General features: G+C 36.6%; 1 protein-coding gene across 3 annotated transcripts in view; it reads right to left on the bottom strand.

The window, feature by feature from the left end:
* The window catches only part of LOC113503699, a 121,908-nt gene extending 111,204 nt beyond the window's left edge, over positions 1–10,704 (bottom strand). For all 3 annotated transcript variants that reach the window (XM_026885762.1, XM_026885763.1, XM_026885764.1), the window contains exon 1: positions 10,189–10,704. The gene's annotated coding sequence lies outside the window, so the exon portion shown is untranslated. The remainder of the gene's footprint in view (positions 1–10,188) is intronic.
* Positions 10,705–18,964: the final 8,260 nt, after the last annotated feature.

The raw sequence follows: 18,964 nt of genomic DNA, 5'->3' as shown, positions 1-18,964 counted from the left end.
TCAATTCTAGTTTTTCTGAAAAAGGAAAAATACGTGTCTCATACTTTTCAATTAGGTATCTAACTGAGGGACTAATGAGATTTTTTCTTTATATACCCAGTCATCATCCCTATCGTTAGACAATTGAAGTTTTCACACTTGATTTATTGATGCCGATAGCACATCTAATTATATATTATAATAAAAATTGAGGCAGAAAAGCTGATTGTTATTTTAATTTGAACGGAACACTTACTGAATAGTGTTCACTTCAGCGGTTTCAGTTCATAATATACAGTTTTTGTATATCTACAGTTTTCGTTTTTATCACATTTCTCAGGGACGACTCACATAATATATACTGTTCAATACTATACTAACATACATTTAAAAATCCTACTAATATTTTAAACACGTAAGTTTGTATTTATTGATGTTTGTTAATCACGCAAAAACCACTGAACGGATTTAGACGAAACTTGTCATACTGATAGTTTATAACGAGAATTAACACATAGTTTAGATCATTTGAGATTTGCAACGGGTGATACGGATAACAGCTCCTTACTTACAATCCATAAACATTGCTTAGTGTTCCACTATAGTTATTTGATATTCAACCTCATTTATATAAAACCTGCTTCTATATTTATATAACTACGTTATTCGAGCACCGAAATCCGTAGTATTATCGATTCTGATGTCAATGTCACTTCGTTAATAGGCTTAGTGTTTCACAACCCGATCCACGGCCATCGGTGTTCTGACTGACCGGTACTCTGAGTATACAACGTCTTTTTAAAGTTTTGTGGAAGCAGGACGTCGCTCTATGACTTACTAGCTGTTGCCCGCGACTTCGTCCGCGTGGTTAGAAGATATAAGTTATAATTTATACCTGCTTTCTATCTATCTTGTAGGATTCAGCCAGCGTTTGCAATGTAAGCGCAAAAAATGTGTTTTTTTACGACCTCACATTAGAAACCTCAAAAATTGTAGCCTATGTGTTATTCTGATGTATAAGCTATATTGTGGTGAAGTTTCATTCAAATCCCTTCAGTAGTTTTTACGTGAAAGAGTAACAAACATCCATACTTCCATACTTACAAACTTTCGCCTTTATAATAGTAGTAGGATGGTCTTTTTCTCAATCAAAATCAAAAAGTTTTTATATCAAATAGGCCGTTTCTCAGGCACTTGTAAAACGTTACATTACTGACTCTAGTTGCGCGGTTCCAAAGTGTCATTCTTATGGAGAAGAACCGGCAAGAAACTCCATAAGTTACTCTTTTCAAAATAAAATATTACAGTAACATTTTACATTAAAATGAATGTCTGCAAAAACAGCGTAAATTAGCGAAACAAGTAACAAATAGCAAAATGTTAATGATTTTCTATAAAAACTGACATCTCGCTTACTCTATAACAATAATGCGACGTTAAATGCTAGAGTAGATCAATCTGATTTTGACTGGCCTGTTGGTCTAGTGGTTAGTGGCCCTCACTGCTATACCGGAGGTCGTGGGTTCGCTTCCCACCCAGAACAAATGTTTGTGTGATGAGCATTATCATTTGTCTGTGTCTGGGTGTCATTTATGTATAATATGTATGTATTTAGAAATATATAAGTATTTTTATCAGTTGTCTAGTGCTCTTAATACTAGCTTTGCTTAGTTCAGACTAGAAAAAAGAATCATTACGCCGCCCCTTCCACCATTTTTTTTTATTGTATTGTATACAGTGTTTTAGCATTGGATACAAATCCCATTCATTTTTCAAATTAATATTTTCTACAATATATAGAGTCTTACATCCACACAATATAATCATATTTTTTTATCTACCTATCAACTCAAATGTACCCATAAGCAATCGAACGCGTCATACTATATTTCGAAAATCAGAATAATCTGAGGGCACGGCAGTGCCCCTGCCAAGTCTCGAGCAAAACGGGCACGGCCGTACCATCTTTTCTCGAAGCGATTCGCGGCTGTTTCGCCCCCCCTGTATCTTCGACGTGGACAAAGCTAGGAGTTTAGCTTTTCCCGGAATAATAGTAGGCATTAGAACAAGCTTAAGTTCGAAATTACATGCCAATTGAATTAATGGTTTAGGAGTTACGGTCGATCAAAGTTACACCATTTTGTCACTCACTGACTCACTGACAGATCATCAAAAATCTAAGGTACTTCTAGCAGACTTAGAAACTTCAAATTTTGCACCAAGATAGGTCCTTAGCCACATATAAAGGAAAAATTATAAAAACATTAAAAAATAATATGCCATAGAAAACAATTTTATATTTGCGGTTTGGCAAGAACATTATGTATGGATTTTGACTGTATTGTTAACTTTGTTCGTTGTTTAAGTACCTATTCAATTGGATGAATACATACATAGAATAGAAAAGAATAATATAAATGTAATACACAGACTATCATTAATACAAATTAATACATAAAATTCATAATTCATTAAATTAATAAAGCTAAAACTCCATTGTATTGCGATAAATATTGTATGCGCGCTCGATAGATGGCGTTGTACGCGTCTGAATCGCGCTATGGTTTCGTTACAAAGCGCAGTCTAAGTAGTACTTCAGAATAATTCGATAATTTTCATTTGATAGCGCCACCTGTCTATGAAAAACCATTTCGAAACTAAAAAATATTGTAGTGATAATTGATATTCGGAGAACTTTACGTGTTATTTAGTTTAGTTTAGCTATAGTTTGTAAGTTAGTAGATATATATATGCATATATATATAAGTTTAAGCTTGTTTACATTAGAAGTAACGAAGTCTCAGAGAAGAAACAAAAGAGATAGAGATAGAGAATGGGTTCTAAGCAAAGCAGTAGCTGAAGTCCTAGAAATTATGACACCTAAAAAAAAAGAAAGAAATACACTTACAAAAAATAAATGAGATCCCACCAAAAACATTAAATGTAAAAAAATGCCAAGTCTCTCGATGCAGTCTTTCCATCGTAAAAAGTTTTGAGATCTCATAGAAGCCAAGTCCTATTCAAAATATTTTGTAGTTATAAATCAACATTTAGTAATTGTATCAATAGTTTTCTTTATATTATAATTATAGTGACTTGGCAATGAGCACAAATTAAAAGCTGCTTGATGCCTGGAATTATGTGCAAATGTTACTGACGAGACCAGTGATCAGATTATTTGTTATGTGTGAATCATGATGGTCACTACCGACTACATGCTCCAATACAATAATTAAGAATACCTTACGGGCCATCGCTTTATGAAAGTAAATGAATCGAGAGTACACTAAGACTGACTGCCGTTGCCGAAATTCGGTTGGGACGACACGGATAAACCAAAAGAAAATTAATTTTGTGATATTAATGTTTACGCATGCGGTGTGTGTAACTTTCAACTCCTACAAATATGCCGTTTTATTTGTTTCTTCTTGTGCTCATTGCCAAGTCACTATAATTATAATATAAAGAAAACTATTGATACAATTACTAAATGTTGATTTATAACTACAAAATATTTTGAATAGGACTTGGCTTCTATGAGATCTCAAAACTTTTTACGATGGAAAGACTGCATCGAGAGACTTGGCATTTTTTTACATTTAATGTTTTTGGTGGGATTATCTGTTACCAAAACATAATTCCGATATCTGAACTAAGTGCCTCGTCTAAACTTGTCCAAAGATTCGATTTGAAGTAGTTTCCGGACTTGACAAGAGTGCTTCAATGTTGCAAGTCCGTACAACTAGTACAACTATAAATCTGTTAATCTGTGGTCCCCTGTCGAGTGCTGAATCGATGTTAGATCGATTTCAATTTAATCGCTTTCGGGCCTGATAATGGATAAATAGTTTTAATGGCAATTGAAACAGATTCTGATGCTAATTCATGTTTTAAAATGATGATGATTCAGAATCTGTAGGTACTCACAAAAAGACCAGGTTGATCTTCCTATCTTTGAGACGATTAATAATGTTCTAAAAAAGGTAATAATAATACTAGTTTTCCAGAAAGTTAGGTTAACATAGGCTTTTCCCAACTATGTTTTAATCTGCTTCCAGTCTAACTAGATTGAGCTAAGTACCAGTGTTTAACAAGGAGCGACTGCCTATCTGTGCTCCTCAACCCAGTTATCTGGGCAACACGATACCACTTAGTCAAACTGGCTGTCAGACTTTCTAGCATCTGACTACCTGTAACGACTGTCAAAGATGTGTAACAGCCGAACCTCACAATTTAACGTGCCTTCTGAAACACGGAGAAAATGGTTGTGACATAGATGGTCACCTATCCAACGGCGAAGTGTTAGACTCAAACGCATTGTGCGCGACGTGTCGCGGGCTCGATCCCCGGGTAGGACAAGCGTTTGCATGATCCACCTAAGCTTTTCCTGAGTCTGGGAGTCTTTGTGCATGTGAATTGACTGTTTTTGATACCGACCGCGACACTAGGATTAAATTCGATAATGCGGGAGTCGTTTAAAAAAAATCTTTTCTTAAATGTTTCAACAAAGCAAACGTTCGAGGAAACGTAAGTTGCCTGCATGCCTTAGTAACTTAGATGTCTATTTTAAGGACTATTTACATCGCATGATAAGCATGACTCCTGGGACCGCAGAAGAAACTCAATCAGGATAAAAATGTCCAAGCGTGTTGTGTGGAGGCCCCTCGAGACCGGCCCGCGGTCAAGCGTACGAGACCACAGCGGAACTTATTGCCTAAGGAGGTTTGTTACATGCAAATTGGTAGGACAAGGTTCTAAGAACAGGAATAGAATGCAAAAAGGTTAATATCGCAAAGTTATCAGGAAAGCAGAGGAAGAAACGACGATTTACACTTTAGATTGTAAACTGGTTGACTATAATAATAATAATAAATAATAAATGCGGACAACATCACATACATTGTTCTGAACCCAAAGTAAGTTGCTAGAGCACTTGTGTTATGGAATTCAGATACAACGAAGGTACCACAAACACCCAGACCCGAGACAATGTAGAAATGTGATTTTTTACATTGACTCGACCGGGGATCAAACCCGGGACCTCAGAGTTAGCGACACCTTGAAACCGGTGCGTACGCCACTCGACCACGGAGGTCGTCAAAATATAATTATAAAAGAAACAATGACCCCTGAGGTTTCTTCTCAGGACAGCCAGCTAGGAAATGTCGACTCCAGATAGCTTAAAAAAAATGTCATGTAAAAGTGATGACGTCTATCCCATTTGCAGAATAAATAATTTCATTTCACATTACTCCGGGAGAGCCGTGGTTGTGCATTTTTGATATTTTGCAATGGTTAGGGGAATTATTTTCACAAGTTTCTCTGGTTCTCGGTGTAAAAGTACTATCATTTGATAAAACACACAGTTTATATAATGCGTTTTTGATGCGCTAAGTTTTCGATTAGGTCACGTGCTTCATTACAAAAAAGTGTAAACCGCTAAAGAAGTTTTCACTTTAAAAATATCAGTAAAATTTTAAACTGTCTAACTACCACGTTTCAAGAGTCAGACGGATAGATAGCATAGTCTAAGTAAAGGTAAAATGAGGTCGTGAGTCGACGGCAGATATCCTCAAATATGTAACTATTATGTCATAATCAGCGCTTTAAGAATCGTTGACAGCGAGATGTTATCAGCACAAGTGGGCGCTACTGTTTATACACCTGATACCTATATCTCAAACACATAGAAAAACGTCCGAACAAACCCGCAGACTGAACACGCGATTGTAAACCTTATAACAGAAGTTTTAAGATTCGAAACAGAGTGCAAAGATTTCGAGGAAATTGATATTTTGTTAATAGAATTTCTGTGATAAGGGCCGTTAGACGGTTTTCGGGATATCTTCCTTGTAATATTCTTATTCCATTTTTTTTTAATATTCAATTAAAAGGGGTATGTTTTTAATTTTAAAGAAGTACCTAATTTATTTTGAATTTTGAACGATCGAGTTATTTTTGTCGTGGTATCCTTACCCCCCCTTATACTCCCTTGGTTATAAGCATGGATTTGTACGCTTGCGATTTAGGTTCGATCCCAACGCCAGATAAAAGAAACAGCGAATTTTTTTTTAAAACAATAGTGTTTCCTGTATTCAACGACCTATGGTAAGCTATTCGGGAAGAGGTGTGTGTCTAGCTGTGGGACTTTTATAGGAAACAGAAGGCGACGAAGATAGGAATAAGCAGATTTTGGCAAGAAAATATAAATTTAAATAATCTTAAATTTTGAAACAGAGCTAAGAATCGGTGAATGCATTGCTTGTATTAGCGTGCTAAATTACAATTTCACGGCGACACGGAGAACATGCTTGGGAAGGTGATTTGTTTTATATTAAACCTTTTTTTAGTTATTTCACTTGTATATGTACCCTAATTGGACGCTTGTCCCTACTGCTTATAATGTAAACTAGCGGTAGCACGCGGTTACACCCGCGAGGGCTAAACATTTAAAATATTAGTATCTAATAACACTTAACCAATTTTCATGAGACTTTACACACATGGTCTTGAAGGGATTAAAAATAACATCAGGTTTGCTATAATCAACTTAAAACTTTTCGTTAATATTTATGTTTTTTTCTAAATAATCTACAACCTTCACACAAAACGGAAAATCTAGTTTCAATCTTCTCTTAAGCGGATATTCTGAGACCAACACAATTGATATAAATACTAATGCCGACCAATACCGAAGAGCGCTCATAGCAAAATTATTTGTCCTGGATGGGAATCGAACCCACGACCTCCAGTTTGAAAGTCAGAGCCACTAACCACTAGCTTGGTCTAAGCCATTCAAATAAATAATTAATAAATAAATGCGGACATCACATACATTGTTCTGAACCCAAAGAAAGTTGCTAAAGCACTTGTGTTATGGAATTCAGATACAACGAAGGTACAACAAACACCCAGACCCGAGACAATGTAGAAATGTGAATTTTAACATTGACCCGACCTGGGATCGAACCCGGGACCTCAGAGCTAGCGACACCTTGAAACCGGTGCGTAAGCCACTCGACCACGGAGGTCGTCAAATAAAACTAGTAAAATCTGAATAATCATTTTCAAATGTACTTAAAAAGTATTGAAATAAAAAAAAATACAGATAAATAAAAATTTTCTCGTAGTCGAATTTTAACTGTTTCTAACAATTCACAATAAATTACTTTTAAGACAGAATATTTTAGAGATAATTGATGGTCTGACGAAGTTAGGTACTTTGAATGATAAATACCATGGCAAGTGAAAAAACTCCTTTTTCGGATTGAATTGGTTAATGTGAGAAAATATGCTAACTACGTTTCGTTATTGTAACCATGTATGAGGCGCTTAAGAAGACTGCGACTTAGTTGAAATTCCTGTACCTATGTGAAATAGGGAACTGATTAATTTTTAAAAACAATTAAAAAAAAATTTTTTTTGGTGCTTAGTATGTCGTGAGTTCGATTCCCACCCAACACAAATATTTGTGTGATGAGCACAATGTTTTTACTTGTCTTTTACTAATACAAAATTTTTGCTTAGATTGGTACTAGATGGCGCTGTGTGACAGTTGTGGATAATTATTATTATTTCTTAAATCCTATGAACAGATCCCATGTATCCAACATGACTTCTTCAGTTCAAACCCCATCAGAATGAACTCCGAGAGTACCTGTGTCATGTTCTCTTATCAGATTACGGCAAGATGTCTGCCTATCACGAATCCATTATCGATAAGGTACAACAATCGTTATCGGCTCATAATATGTAAACCTTGATAACTGCTCATTTCACGGTCATCGGGCTGGCGTCTTCGTTTCATCGAAAGTTTTCTATTAAAATTACAATTAGTCTTTGACAGACAACATTGCCTGGAGATCGGGAGTCAATCTGTACCATATTTAACTCAAATTTAAGGAGTATCGCCCAGGTAAATGTGTTGAGGAGGTCAGATAGGCAGTCGCTCCTTGTTAAACACTGGTACTTAGCTGAATCCGGTGTGAAAAACTTAATCATCTAATGAATTAACCTGATGCTTCTTCTACAATATTTTTAAACCCTTGTCTGCCTTTGTCCCATCATATCTCTCGAATGGATGAACCGATTTTGATTGTGTTTCTTTTTTCGAGTGTTCTTAACAATTTTTGATACAAATGAGTCCAAGATGATTGACGCAACAAAATATCACATAGTTTTTCACTACTACCTAAATATGGGTTTCAAATGAAAGGTGTTACACTATGACTGGTAACTAGGTGTCGCACGAGTCGATATCAATTTAGCTGCAAAAATAATACCCGCTTTAACAAGCTTTAGCTTTTATAAGATGAAAACTATCTTCAGCGGTCTGGGCGTAAGAGATGGCAAACACACGCACATACAAACAAACACACACATACTATTTTATAATATTAGTGTGATTACCTATAAATAGTAGGTAGTTATGATTGTATGACCGACCGATGTATGTAAGTTGGCACATGACTAGAAATGCGGTATGTTTTGTGGTTCCTAACTTCGTCAAGTATTTATGTAATATTGTATTTTCTGTACATAATCTATCTTGATCTGAGTTTGAGAATCCTTTATCATTGAAAATCCAATACAGAATACTTAAAAAAAATACACACAGTCATGTATTTTTGGTAAGTCAATTTTGTGTAAGTCCGTCAGTCATCAGATTGTATCTCATGAACCGTCATATCTGGATAGCTGTTTTCTTTACAGATGTACAGGTATATATTTATGTATGTTTCTGCGATAGCAACGAATACTTCTAATAAATATCGAGGTAAAGTAACCCTTGTTACGGTTATGAATGCGGTGGGTGACAAAAATATTAAGGGTAGAAACCCGAAAATTTGCGAAATACTTAACAATTTGTGTCCTGGGCTCTCACGCACTTGACTGGTCTAATTTACTTAGTTAAATTTATAGTTTAACTAAATTCAATCATATCCGCATGTTTTAAGATTCATTTTTGCTAAACTAAGTTATTCAAAGAAAATCATGTTCGACATGTGATGTAGTTATAATCATCCTTCAATTGTTTCTTTATAATCGTGTAACTTTATTAAAAACTCAAAGATAAAATTATACTCATTGTGTGTACAAATGTGTCATTAAACATTTACAGATAAATTACTGGAAATTCAACCTTATATCGGAGGCATAAGACTTTTGCTACATGCTTTATGCTTGGTCTAACTAAGTATTGCTTGGTCTATTACCAGCTATTAGTATGAGAATGGACCTCGCCCCCCCTGCCCCGCTACGCCCCCCCCCCATGTCCTCAGTACGTCTGTAAGACTGGTTATAAGCGTATTTGTTTGTTTATATTAGCATGTAAACAGCCTACCTTGTACCTACTTAGACGCATCAAATGAAAAGATTTCATTATACAATACTGTTTTTCATCTATAATCAAATTCCAACTACCATAATAAACGACGATGTAAGTCAAATTAATGACTTGTAAAATGTTTCTTAATTATGTAAGAGTTGTTGCCCGTCATAAATGTTTAGACAATAGACTGTCGAGGTATTTGTTTCGGTTCAGTAATCAGTCGGTGACAGAGGATCAATTACGGGCGACGCAACGCATCATCCGCTTAACGCCGCACTAAACGATGTCAGCGATCCATAAAAACATTATAATGTACTTATGGAGATTCAGTCGCCGCGTGAGAATTGCCTCCGCGTATAGCAACCGACAACAAACACAACTTGTTGACAGTGGCTTCTCGTATCTCGCGAGTGGAGAGCAGCTGAGCCAGGCCCACTGGCCGCACTCGCAGCACATCCTTCACTTACATCACACAAGCACTGGCACCTTCAGGCGGCACTCGACCACTCACTACACTTACAGCGCGCACTTTACAATGTTTGACATTTACGAAATAATGACGAAAACCAAAGGATTTCACGGCAAACGCCAGCGTACAGGCGGAGGCATCTCACGCGATAACGACGACCTGATACATTAAGACCGACAAATTTGCTTTAGGATGAAACGGCCTTGGTGAGTTTCCAGTGAGTCACGTAACTTTGAAAAAATATAACATATTTCTCCCAAAAAAGTGTCGGCTAACAGTGCTGTCACGACGAGAGGTGTTAGAATAGGGGGACTACTACGGGTACAGGCGACAGGTGAGTCAGTCGGCGAGGGAAGGAGGAGCGGCGCGGTCGCGGCTGCGGCTGCCAGTGAGGCTGTGGGAGACTTACGGTGAGACACGGGAGCGGGAGCGGAGCGCGGGGCGACGTGCGCTCGCGACGAGCGTGGACGCGCGACTGAGGAGCACGCGGCGCGCGGCGCGAGGCTCGCGGGGTGATAACCGGTGATAAGCGGCGCGTCATCGCTGACGACGCACCGCACAATGACGCTCCCAATCGTTGTGCTCTGTTACGACAGGTGAGCGAAACGCGCTCAGCTGCGGGCGGGCGCAACACTACAGCATAGTCCAACACCAACGGCGCTGCGAGCAACATGTCCTACTTCAACATTTCATTAAACAGAAGCTACTAATTACAAATCATTTCCAATTCACAGGTTCCGATCAGCTTCCAATTTTATAGGTTTCAGTCAAACAACCATACCCTTGAATTTCTACTTGTAATTCTAGTGGTTCTGATAAACCAACAGCTGTTTTACGCTGAAGTGAAGATACCTTAACTTTAGGTATTTGTTGACCGATGACAGATCATTGGAATGTCCAAAGCCACATGGAATCGATATTCTAATCGATAAGAATGTTAACACACTTGTCATAAATGCAATACAACCCAAAATAGAAATTGCATCTGTCCAAAGAGGTTTCACTCAATGATCTTCATTAAACTAGAACGTGGATCACAGTAATAAGCCGTCGATTGTTTTGGGGCACGTATTAATGGAACAACCTCGAGGTAAACCACAAGATACCAATAATGACAATGTTCTAAAAATACTCGAAACAAATGAAATATGAACTCATTATTACAATCAATAATATATATATATACAATAATTATTAGAGCAACCGAAGATAGATCTCGATGGCATGCAATTGGGGAGGCCTATGTCCAGCAGTGAACGAATATGGGTTGGTAATGATGATTTCAAATTGGGGGTATATACAATATCTCTGGCTTTTTAGTCTAAGTTAGATTTAATAAGTAACACAATATCAATAAAGAAAACTTGTTGAGAGTTGGATTCACGATACAGAAGGTCCCACACAAATAGGTTGGATGACAAATAAACTTGTGAATTCCTCTCTTAAATATTTGCTGTAATAGTGGCAACAACAGAAATTCATAATTTCCCAGGTATCACGATACCTTCCTTAGATGCAGCTTGGTATCTTTTGACGGATGAAAGGACAGACAGATAAACGACGGCGACTCAAGAATACGATTGCAATTTAACCCTTTGGGTATGGAACTTCTTAAAATGTTATAATTTTGTAAAGGTTCTTCACCAAAAGACAGATAAATTTTGGCACTATATGGAGGCGGACTCGTAGAGTCGGGACGGGTTTCACGAAGGCTGAAGGTGAAGGTGGAAACCTGGTGATCAACGTATTTACTACAAGTTCCTGTGGTACAATTGCCCCGAATCTCAACTCTATCAATCCATGAACACCGTACGAATAAAATATTCTAAAATTCCTTGACATGAAATGCTTCAGAGTAATTATTGGATGAGTGATGTCATACCCGGTAAAATAAAAGCTAAGGGAAAATATTCACTAATTATAAATTCAATAACGATTTATTCAATAGTATTTTTTTAATCGGTATTAACCAAGCGGAGTCCTTTATCATGAGCTGAGGATTCAGCGAGATCACGTGTCAAACTGGTTTCTACAATATGAGATTCATTGATGGAATAGGGACTATTCACAATTATTCAGCTATCAGGGTCCATAGCAGGCAACGGCCTTACAAATATTTTTTTCAATTCTTCTCCTGCATTACAGAATTTGATCCTTGTATCGTAGTGAGTTTCACAAACATTCAAGTCACATGCACAAGGACACCCACACTAAGAACATACATTTGTGGATGGTATAAGTCATATCCCGGGTTCACACCCGCAACACTTCGCGCATAGTCGCTTGGGCAGTCAAAATATTGAGACCCGTACGCATTCGTTTAGCTTACCGCAATCTTATGATAGATGGTCGAACCCATACTACTTTTTAAAACAGACATAGGCCATATTATAATATTTGAAGCGTCTTTCTTTACATAAATTAAACATGAAAAAGAAACAGTCTTCTCCATCAACGAATTCACAATCCTAAAAAAACATGATATGATAAAAATATGCGTTACTGCTAATATAACGATAAGGCTACTCCTTATACGATAGACTGAAATTTTACTAAATTGAGCCTTCCACGAAGCTAATTAATCCGATCCGAGCTATATTTGAAGAAGATAAGAGGAAGAGGATTGGATAATACCAACTGCATAGCTATCACGGTTCTTCAGATATGTAACGAGATTCTCCGTGTTTCAGAAGGCACGTTAAGTTATGGGTCCCAGCTGTTATTAACACATCATTGACAGTCGTTACGGGTAGTCAGAAGCTAGAAAGTCTGGCAACCAATCTAAGGGGTATCGTGTTGCCACCCCAGGTAACTGGGTTGAGGAGGTCAGATAGGCAGTCGCTCCTTGTAAAACACTGTTACTTAGCTGAATCCGGGTAGGCTGGAAGCCGACCACAACAAAGTTGGCATAATCTTAGGCTGATGATGATAACTGAACCAAACCTGTGTGATGAATTTGATGACGCAATAAGTAATTTTCAGATTAACTAGTAGCCGCATCTTGTAATATTGCGTGTTCACAAATGATAGTTGAATCTCTGTCATGAATTCATTTTCTATTCGTGAAAACCTGTAATTGGCTTTATGTTACCTCAGTTTTATCACTTACTAGCTGTTGCCCGCGACTTCGTCCCCGTGGGTAAAAGATATAAGTTATGATTTATACCTGCCCTGTTTTTTTCACATTCTCCATTGTATCTTCGCTCATATTAGTCGCAGCGTGATGGTTTATAGCCTAAAGCGTTCCTCGATGAAAGGTCTATTCAACACAAAAATATTTTTTCAATTTGGACCAGTAGTTCAAACAAATAAACAAACAAACTCTTCAGCTTTCTATATTAGTATAGAGTATACATAGATTCATGTTACTGTAGCGCTGGTTTTACATCACAAATAAATTATACTGAAAAGGAATGAATGTTGAAGAATAAACAATTTGTTATTTATGTTTGTCGAATTGATAATGACTTTTGGTACCCTTGTAAAAACTGTTTTTAAATGTATTTTTTTGTATTGTAAATTATTAAATAACTACCCTAAATAAATATGATGGCGAATTGTTTATCTTAGTTAAAACCTCATTGGTGGTTATGTAATTAGCAACCTGATTTAGTAAACTCTATTGTTGCTATTCGTGTCAACACTGGCATATTGAAAAAAAAAACAAACAGGAAAAAGAAATTAAAAATAATTAGTTTGAGATGCAAGATGTCATGAGTCTAATTGATTATTGCGTAATATTGAGAGTAATTATTGGAACTTATCATATTACGAAAATACATATACTTAAGGATTTGTGGACTGTATTAATTAAAACTACTTAATATTTGATTTGTTACAATGGCGATCTTTCTCTAAGGCGAGGCACCGCTAACACCGATACCAATGACTGTTAGTGAACTAAATTCTACGTGACTACTGAGTCCTGAAAACCCTCAGCTTAGATTTAGGACAAACACTCATTTGAAACAATACAGTATTTAATAACAAGTTAATGTTCGACAAGGTTCACACAACGCCATCTAGTGTCAAACTAAGCAAAGCTTGTATTATGAGTACTAGACAACTGATACACATACTTTTGTTTATATTTCTATATACATAATATTATAGATAAATGACACTTCCTCAGTTTATCATGAAATACATAGAGACCAGTCTTATTCCTACACGTAAGACAGAAAAGTATTATATTAAACCCGGCGAACAGCGTAGCGCCTACGAGTCGATGATAACAATGCAGACAAAAATTAATTTTCTTTGCAATATTTCCATATTTTATCATCATTTAAACCTTCCCTTGACTTCCATGAATATTTCAAGACTGATTTAAGCCAAACCTGATCAGCCTTTCTCGAGATTTTTATACACAAAAGAGATCCCTGCTAATATTATAATTGTGAAAGTAACTCTATCTGTCTGTTAGGCTTTCACGTCTACACCACTGAACTGATTTTAATGAAATTTGGTACAGAGATAGAGTTGACCTTGAGAAAGAACATAGGATAGTTTTTATCTCGGGCTTTTGAAGAGTTCTCTTGGAAACGCGATATAACCGACCTCGACGCGGGCGAAGCCGCGGGCGAAAAGTCTTACGTCTTGTCTTACATCTACACTAATATTATAAAGAGAAAAACTTACTTATTTTGCGTACGTAATTGTAGATCTTATAAATATCTACAAAAAGGTCTGCGACACACTATACCTATTTATGTCGAGTGAGGCACAATAACCATTTTTTAATTGAAAAATCTTGATTTTTTTTGGACTACATTTAAACGCCTTTATTTTAATCATGCTATTAATCCTTATCAAAATAAATTATTTCATCACTAAGTACAGTTAATGGAGATAATATTTGGTCATTGAATGATTAAAATTGGACGTTTGGTTCTGAAGTTATAGCGAAATTAAAATATTACGATTTCTGCTGCACGGCCCGTTGCGAAGTAGGCGTTACCAAGGCCCGGTGAGTAATTAAATAGTTGCGAAGATTATCACCGGCCCTGCAGCTGGTGAATTAGCTCATATACCAAGAATACCCATGATCCCTACTGATTTGCTTTCAAAAGGCCCCAATTTCCAGTAAAAAATTCTTTCGCACTCACGATAAACAAATCCCAGGGCCAAACATTCAAATTAGTAGGAATTAATTTACGAAAAGAATGTTTTACGCATGGGCAACTTTACGTTGCCCTATCACGGATCTGGGTTCCTGACCATCAGTATATTTTGTTACCAGGAAATAATATAACGACAAATGTTGTGTATAGAGAAGCTCTACAATAAAAGCTTAAGTTTTCTATCCTAAAACAACGGGTTGCACTCCGGGACTTAACAACTAACATCCACAGAAAGAAAATCTGTTCAGCCTGCGGATAGTGACTGCTTCGTCGATGTTAGTGTCGGTGTCTGTGAGTTGACCTGGGAATCATTTTGTTTGCTGACCGTGTCTTTCCTGGGTAGGCTTTTTGCAGCGGTAACCGACATCCACGCGGGCGGAGCCGCGGGCGACCGCTAGTCTAAATATAAGGTAAGTTTATACGTACTACTATCGTGCTTTGTGGGTTTGGCATGAAGATCTTAACCACAACTGCCGCTATTCGGAGCATTCAATAAAATGTAAGTAAAAAAAAATGTAAGTCCTAGGTAGAGGATAAACACCTATTCTAGTCACAGTAGAGTGCAGTTGTGGTCACCAACTGCTCCTCCAGAAACCCTGAAGTTTTCATAAGAACAGTAATTTTGATGATACTTCCACCGGCGGCGTAGCTCAGAGCGGAGAGCGCTCGCTTAGCAAGCGAGAGGTCCCGGGATCGAAACCCGGCGCCGCCATCATGGCTGATGATAGACTTTTTACTTCAGTTTTTTTTTTATATTTTTTGATAGACAAACTTGTCTGGACCGGGTTGAAAAACGCTGATTTTGTTGGTAAAATACCTAAGTCAAAGATGATCTCCCATGGGAGGGAAATAAAGGGGGCTTTATATTTTTTGGACTAATAATTTTATTCCAAAACAAAACTTCTGTGCGAAGCTGTTTTTGTTGAGATGGTATGAATCCTTATCAAAACAAAGGACGTCAAAGAAATTCTCTGATGTACCTATATGATTACTGCTCCCGTGCGAAGCCGGGGTGGGGCGCTAGTTATTATATAATTTCGAAACTCTTCCGCTTTATGTATTAGTATACACTATCTATACTATATCAATACAAAACAATCTTTTTGTGTTCAATAGACCATTCATCAAGGTAGGTTTCAGGCTATATACTATCATGCTGCGACTAATAGGAGCGAAGATACAATGGAAAATGTGGAAAACCAGGGAAAATTATTCATCTTCGACGGCTTCCGTTGCATGAGTTACGAAAACGGTTCAAGATACCAAAAAAACCTATATAAAAGAATTACAAAAAATTGGTAAAAAAGGTTTGGACTCTAAAAACTTAACCGATTAAAATAAAATCATAACTTATATCTTCCAACGACGCGGACGAAGTCGCGGGCAACAGCTAGTTTATTATAAAAGCCGTACCAACGTTTCGTTTTATTATTTAGACAAAACTGTCTATAGTGTATATTAAGTGTCGCGATCTCAACCGTGGCGTGGAGTAAATCGGATGGCCCATTGTGGTTCACTCTGGCTATTGTGTGCTGAAGTTTAACAAACGGTTCACAACCTCGCCTCGTCTGACAAAAGGGATCTGTAGCGACCGTCAATGAATAGCTAATTGTTGTTGTTTCGCTTTCAACTCTGTCATATTGTTTCTTAGTTATTTTTATTTTTATCTTGTTTATAAATATTTCCATTTTTGTTGGAGTTTGTGTGACAGACGGATAACCGTTGTTTAATTAATTATTAGTCTTATTTTGACAAAGATGCTACATTGATCAGGATATCGATAGGTCTAGATTTAAATAAATGTATGACTTTATATTTCTATTTAAAAGCAGGAAATCTGTGAAATTATATTTAAATAAAAATAATATTTAATTAAAAATAATTATCGTAAGACGTTTCCTGTACTTCGCTTCTAAAATAGCTAATATGCTTAAAAAATGGAATAAATCAATACAAAAATAGTTTATGCTTTAACATTTATATTATAAACATAAGGTGGTACATTTCAATTCCAAAATTAACGTTGTATCCACAATCTAAAAACAATTATAGAAACGTCGAAACGCCTGTCAAAAATGTATGAGCAACGCAACGCGAGCGAATTATTTCAATATTATTTTGTCAGGCGTCATGATTGCTACAGTGAAGTAGAAATTGATGTTCGAACATTAAATTCGGAAATCAGGAATACATACATATTTTTAGTATTGCGAGGAAAAGTTAGTTTTCGTTGTTAGTATTTTTATGTTATATTAATATCCATTTGACCGTAACGAGCCATTGACATTGAGGAAAATACTTAAATTCATTAAATGCAAAGCAAAAAAGTCATGTGTAATATAAAGTGGCCTGTGGATAGCAATGCATCGTTTATGTATCTTATCTAAATAATTAAAGAGCCTGTGGTTTCTCAAGCTCTAGACCATCTATGTACCAAATTACCTTACAATCGGTTTTGTGGTTTTTTCATCGTGGAAACGACACAGACAAAGATACTTTAAAATGTATTATATTAGTATGGATAGATGCAGTTTATCGGTGATATAATAATAATATGCCTAAGTCAATCAAGCAACTCAATAAACCTCTCGCGAGCAACCGATCTGTGGGCCATGTTGCCAAAAAATAAATTGAATTGAATTTAATTTAATAGTGTCGCAAGGATGCACCGTATAATTACCTACACCTAGTTACATAGACCGTTTAGAATTTGTTGAGGAACAAGTAACTTGTAACTTTATCCAATTTTACATAAGATTAAATTTTCTATTTATTTCTTTTTTCTTGATCAATCTATACTCTATATACTAATATATAAAGCTGAAGAGTTTGTTTGTTTGTTTGTTTGAACGCGCTAATCTCAGGGACTACTGGTCCAAATTGAAAAAATATTTTTGTGTTGAATAGACCATTAATCGAGGAAGGTTTTAGGCTGTAAACCATCACGCTGCGACTAATAGGAGCGACAATACAATGGAAAATGTGAAAAAAAAAAACGGGGAAAATTATTCATCTTTGAGGGACTTCATTCAAAAGTTCCTAACTTATATCTTCTAACCACGCGGACGAAGTCGGGGGCAACAGCTAGTCGTTTATAAGCATATATATTTCTATTTATGAATGAAGTTGACGATTACCTAGTGCCTACTTCTTAATATTATCAATGAATACTTAATTTAAAGGTTATATTCTCATGACCTCCAGCAGACCTGTCGATACAACCTCTAGTGTTACTACAGTTAACAAAGCGACGGCACGCTGCAACTACAAAAAGAGTTCGTATATCTACATCAACCGAATTATTTATGAAAAGTTTTCATAAATAATCCTACGCAAAAGTTTGTATGTATGGATGTTTGTTCCTCTTTCGATGATAGATAGTTTATAATTAAGATTAACGTGTAAGATAATCTTAACCTCGTTGTTGTGTTCCCGTGTGATCATTTTCGTTATTAGCGGGCAGGCATGAAAGCCACATCTAGTAGTATATATAAAACAGATATGTAAACTAAGTATAATAAATAATATTCTCACGTTGTTATATTACCTCAGTTGCTGTAGCAAGCGAACCAATAATACCTAGGCAGCTTTAAGATAACTGCCTACGAATACGACGCACAGTTATTGGGATTGCGACCCCTGAGTTTGTTTTCACTAACCATCTCAGTGCACGACATTACTTCTCAGGGTAGTCAGATAGGAAATGTCCACTCAAGCGTTCTCAAAAAAGCCATGTAAAATAACCTATTTGCAGAATAAATTATTTCATTTATTAAAGCAAGGCAGCAAGGCATACAGCAAAATTGGTAGACGATATATTAAAGGTCTCGGGTCGAGTCTGGATGAGGCTGGCACAGGATCGTAGGAATTTTCACGAGAAAGGGGACGCCTATGCCCAGCAGTGGGAGGACAAAGGTTGTGTGTGAAGTTATGCAAGTTTGTAGGTCTGCCTGAATTTTCCATGAGATAACAAAAAAGGTGTATTTTTCATTGCTCGATAAAAATCTAGGCAGGGATGGATCATTGCCTAGACTTTTGCCAAGCTAGAGAACCAAATAACAT

Source organism: Trichoplusia ni, chromosome 20 (assembly GCF_003590095.1).
Source record: "Trichoplusia ni isolate ovarian cell line Hi5 chromosome 20, tn1, whole genome shotgun sequence".
Lineage (NCBI taxonomy): Eukaryota > Metazoa > Arthropoda > Insecta > Lepidoptera > Noctuidae > Trichoplusia > Trichoplusia ni.
Note: the sequence above shows the minus strand (reverse complement) of the source record. Positions and strands in the feature narration are given on the sequence as shown.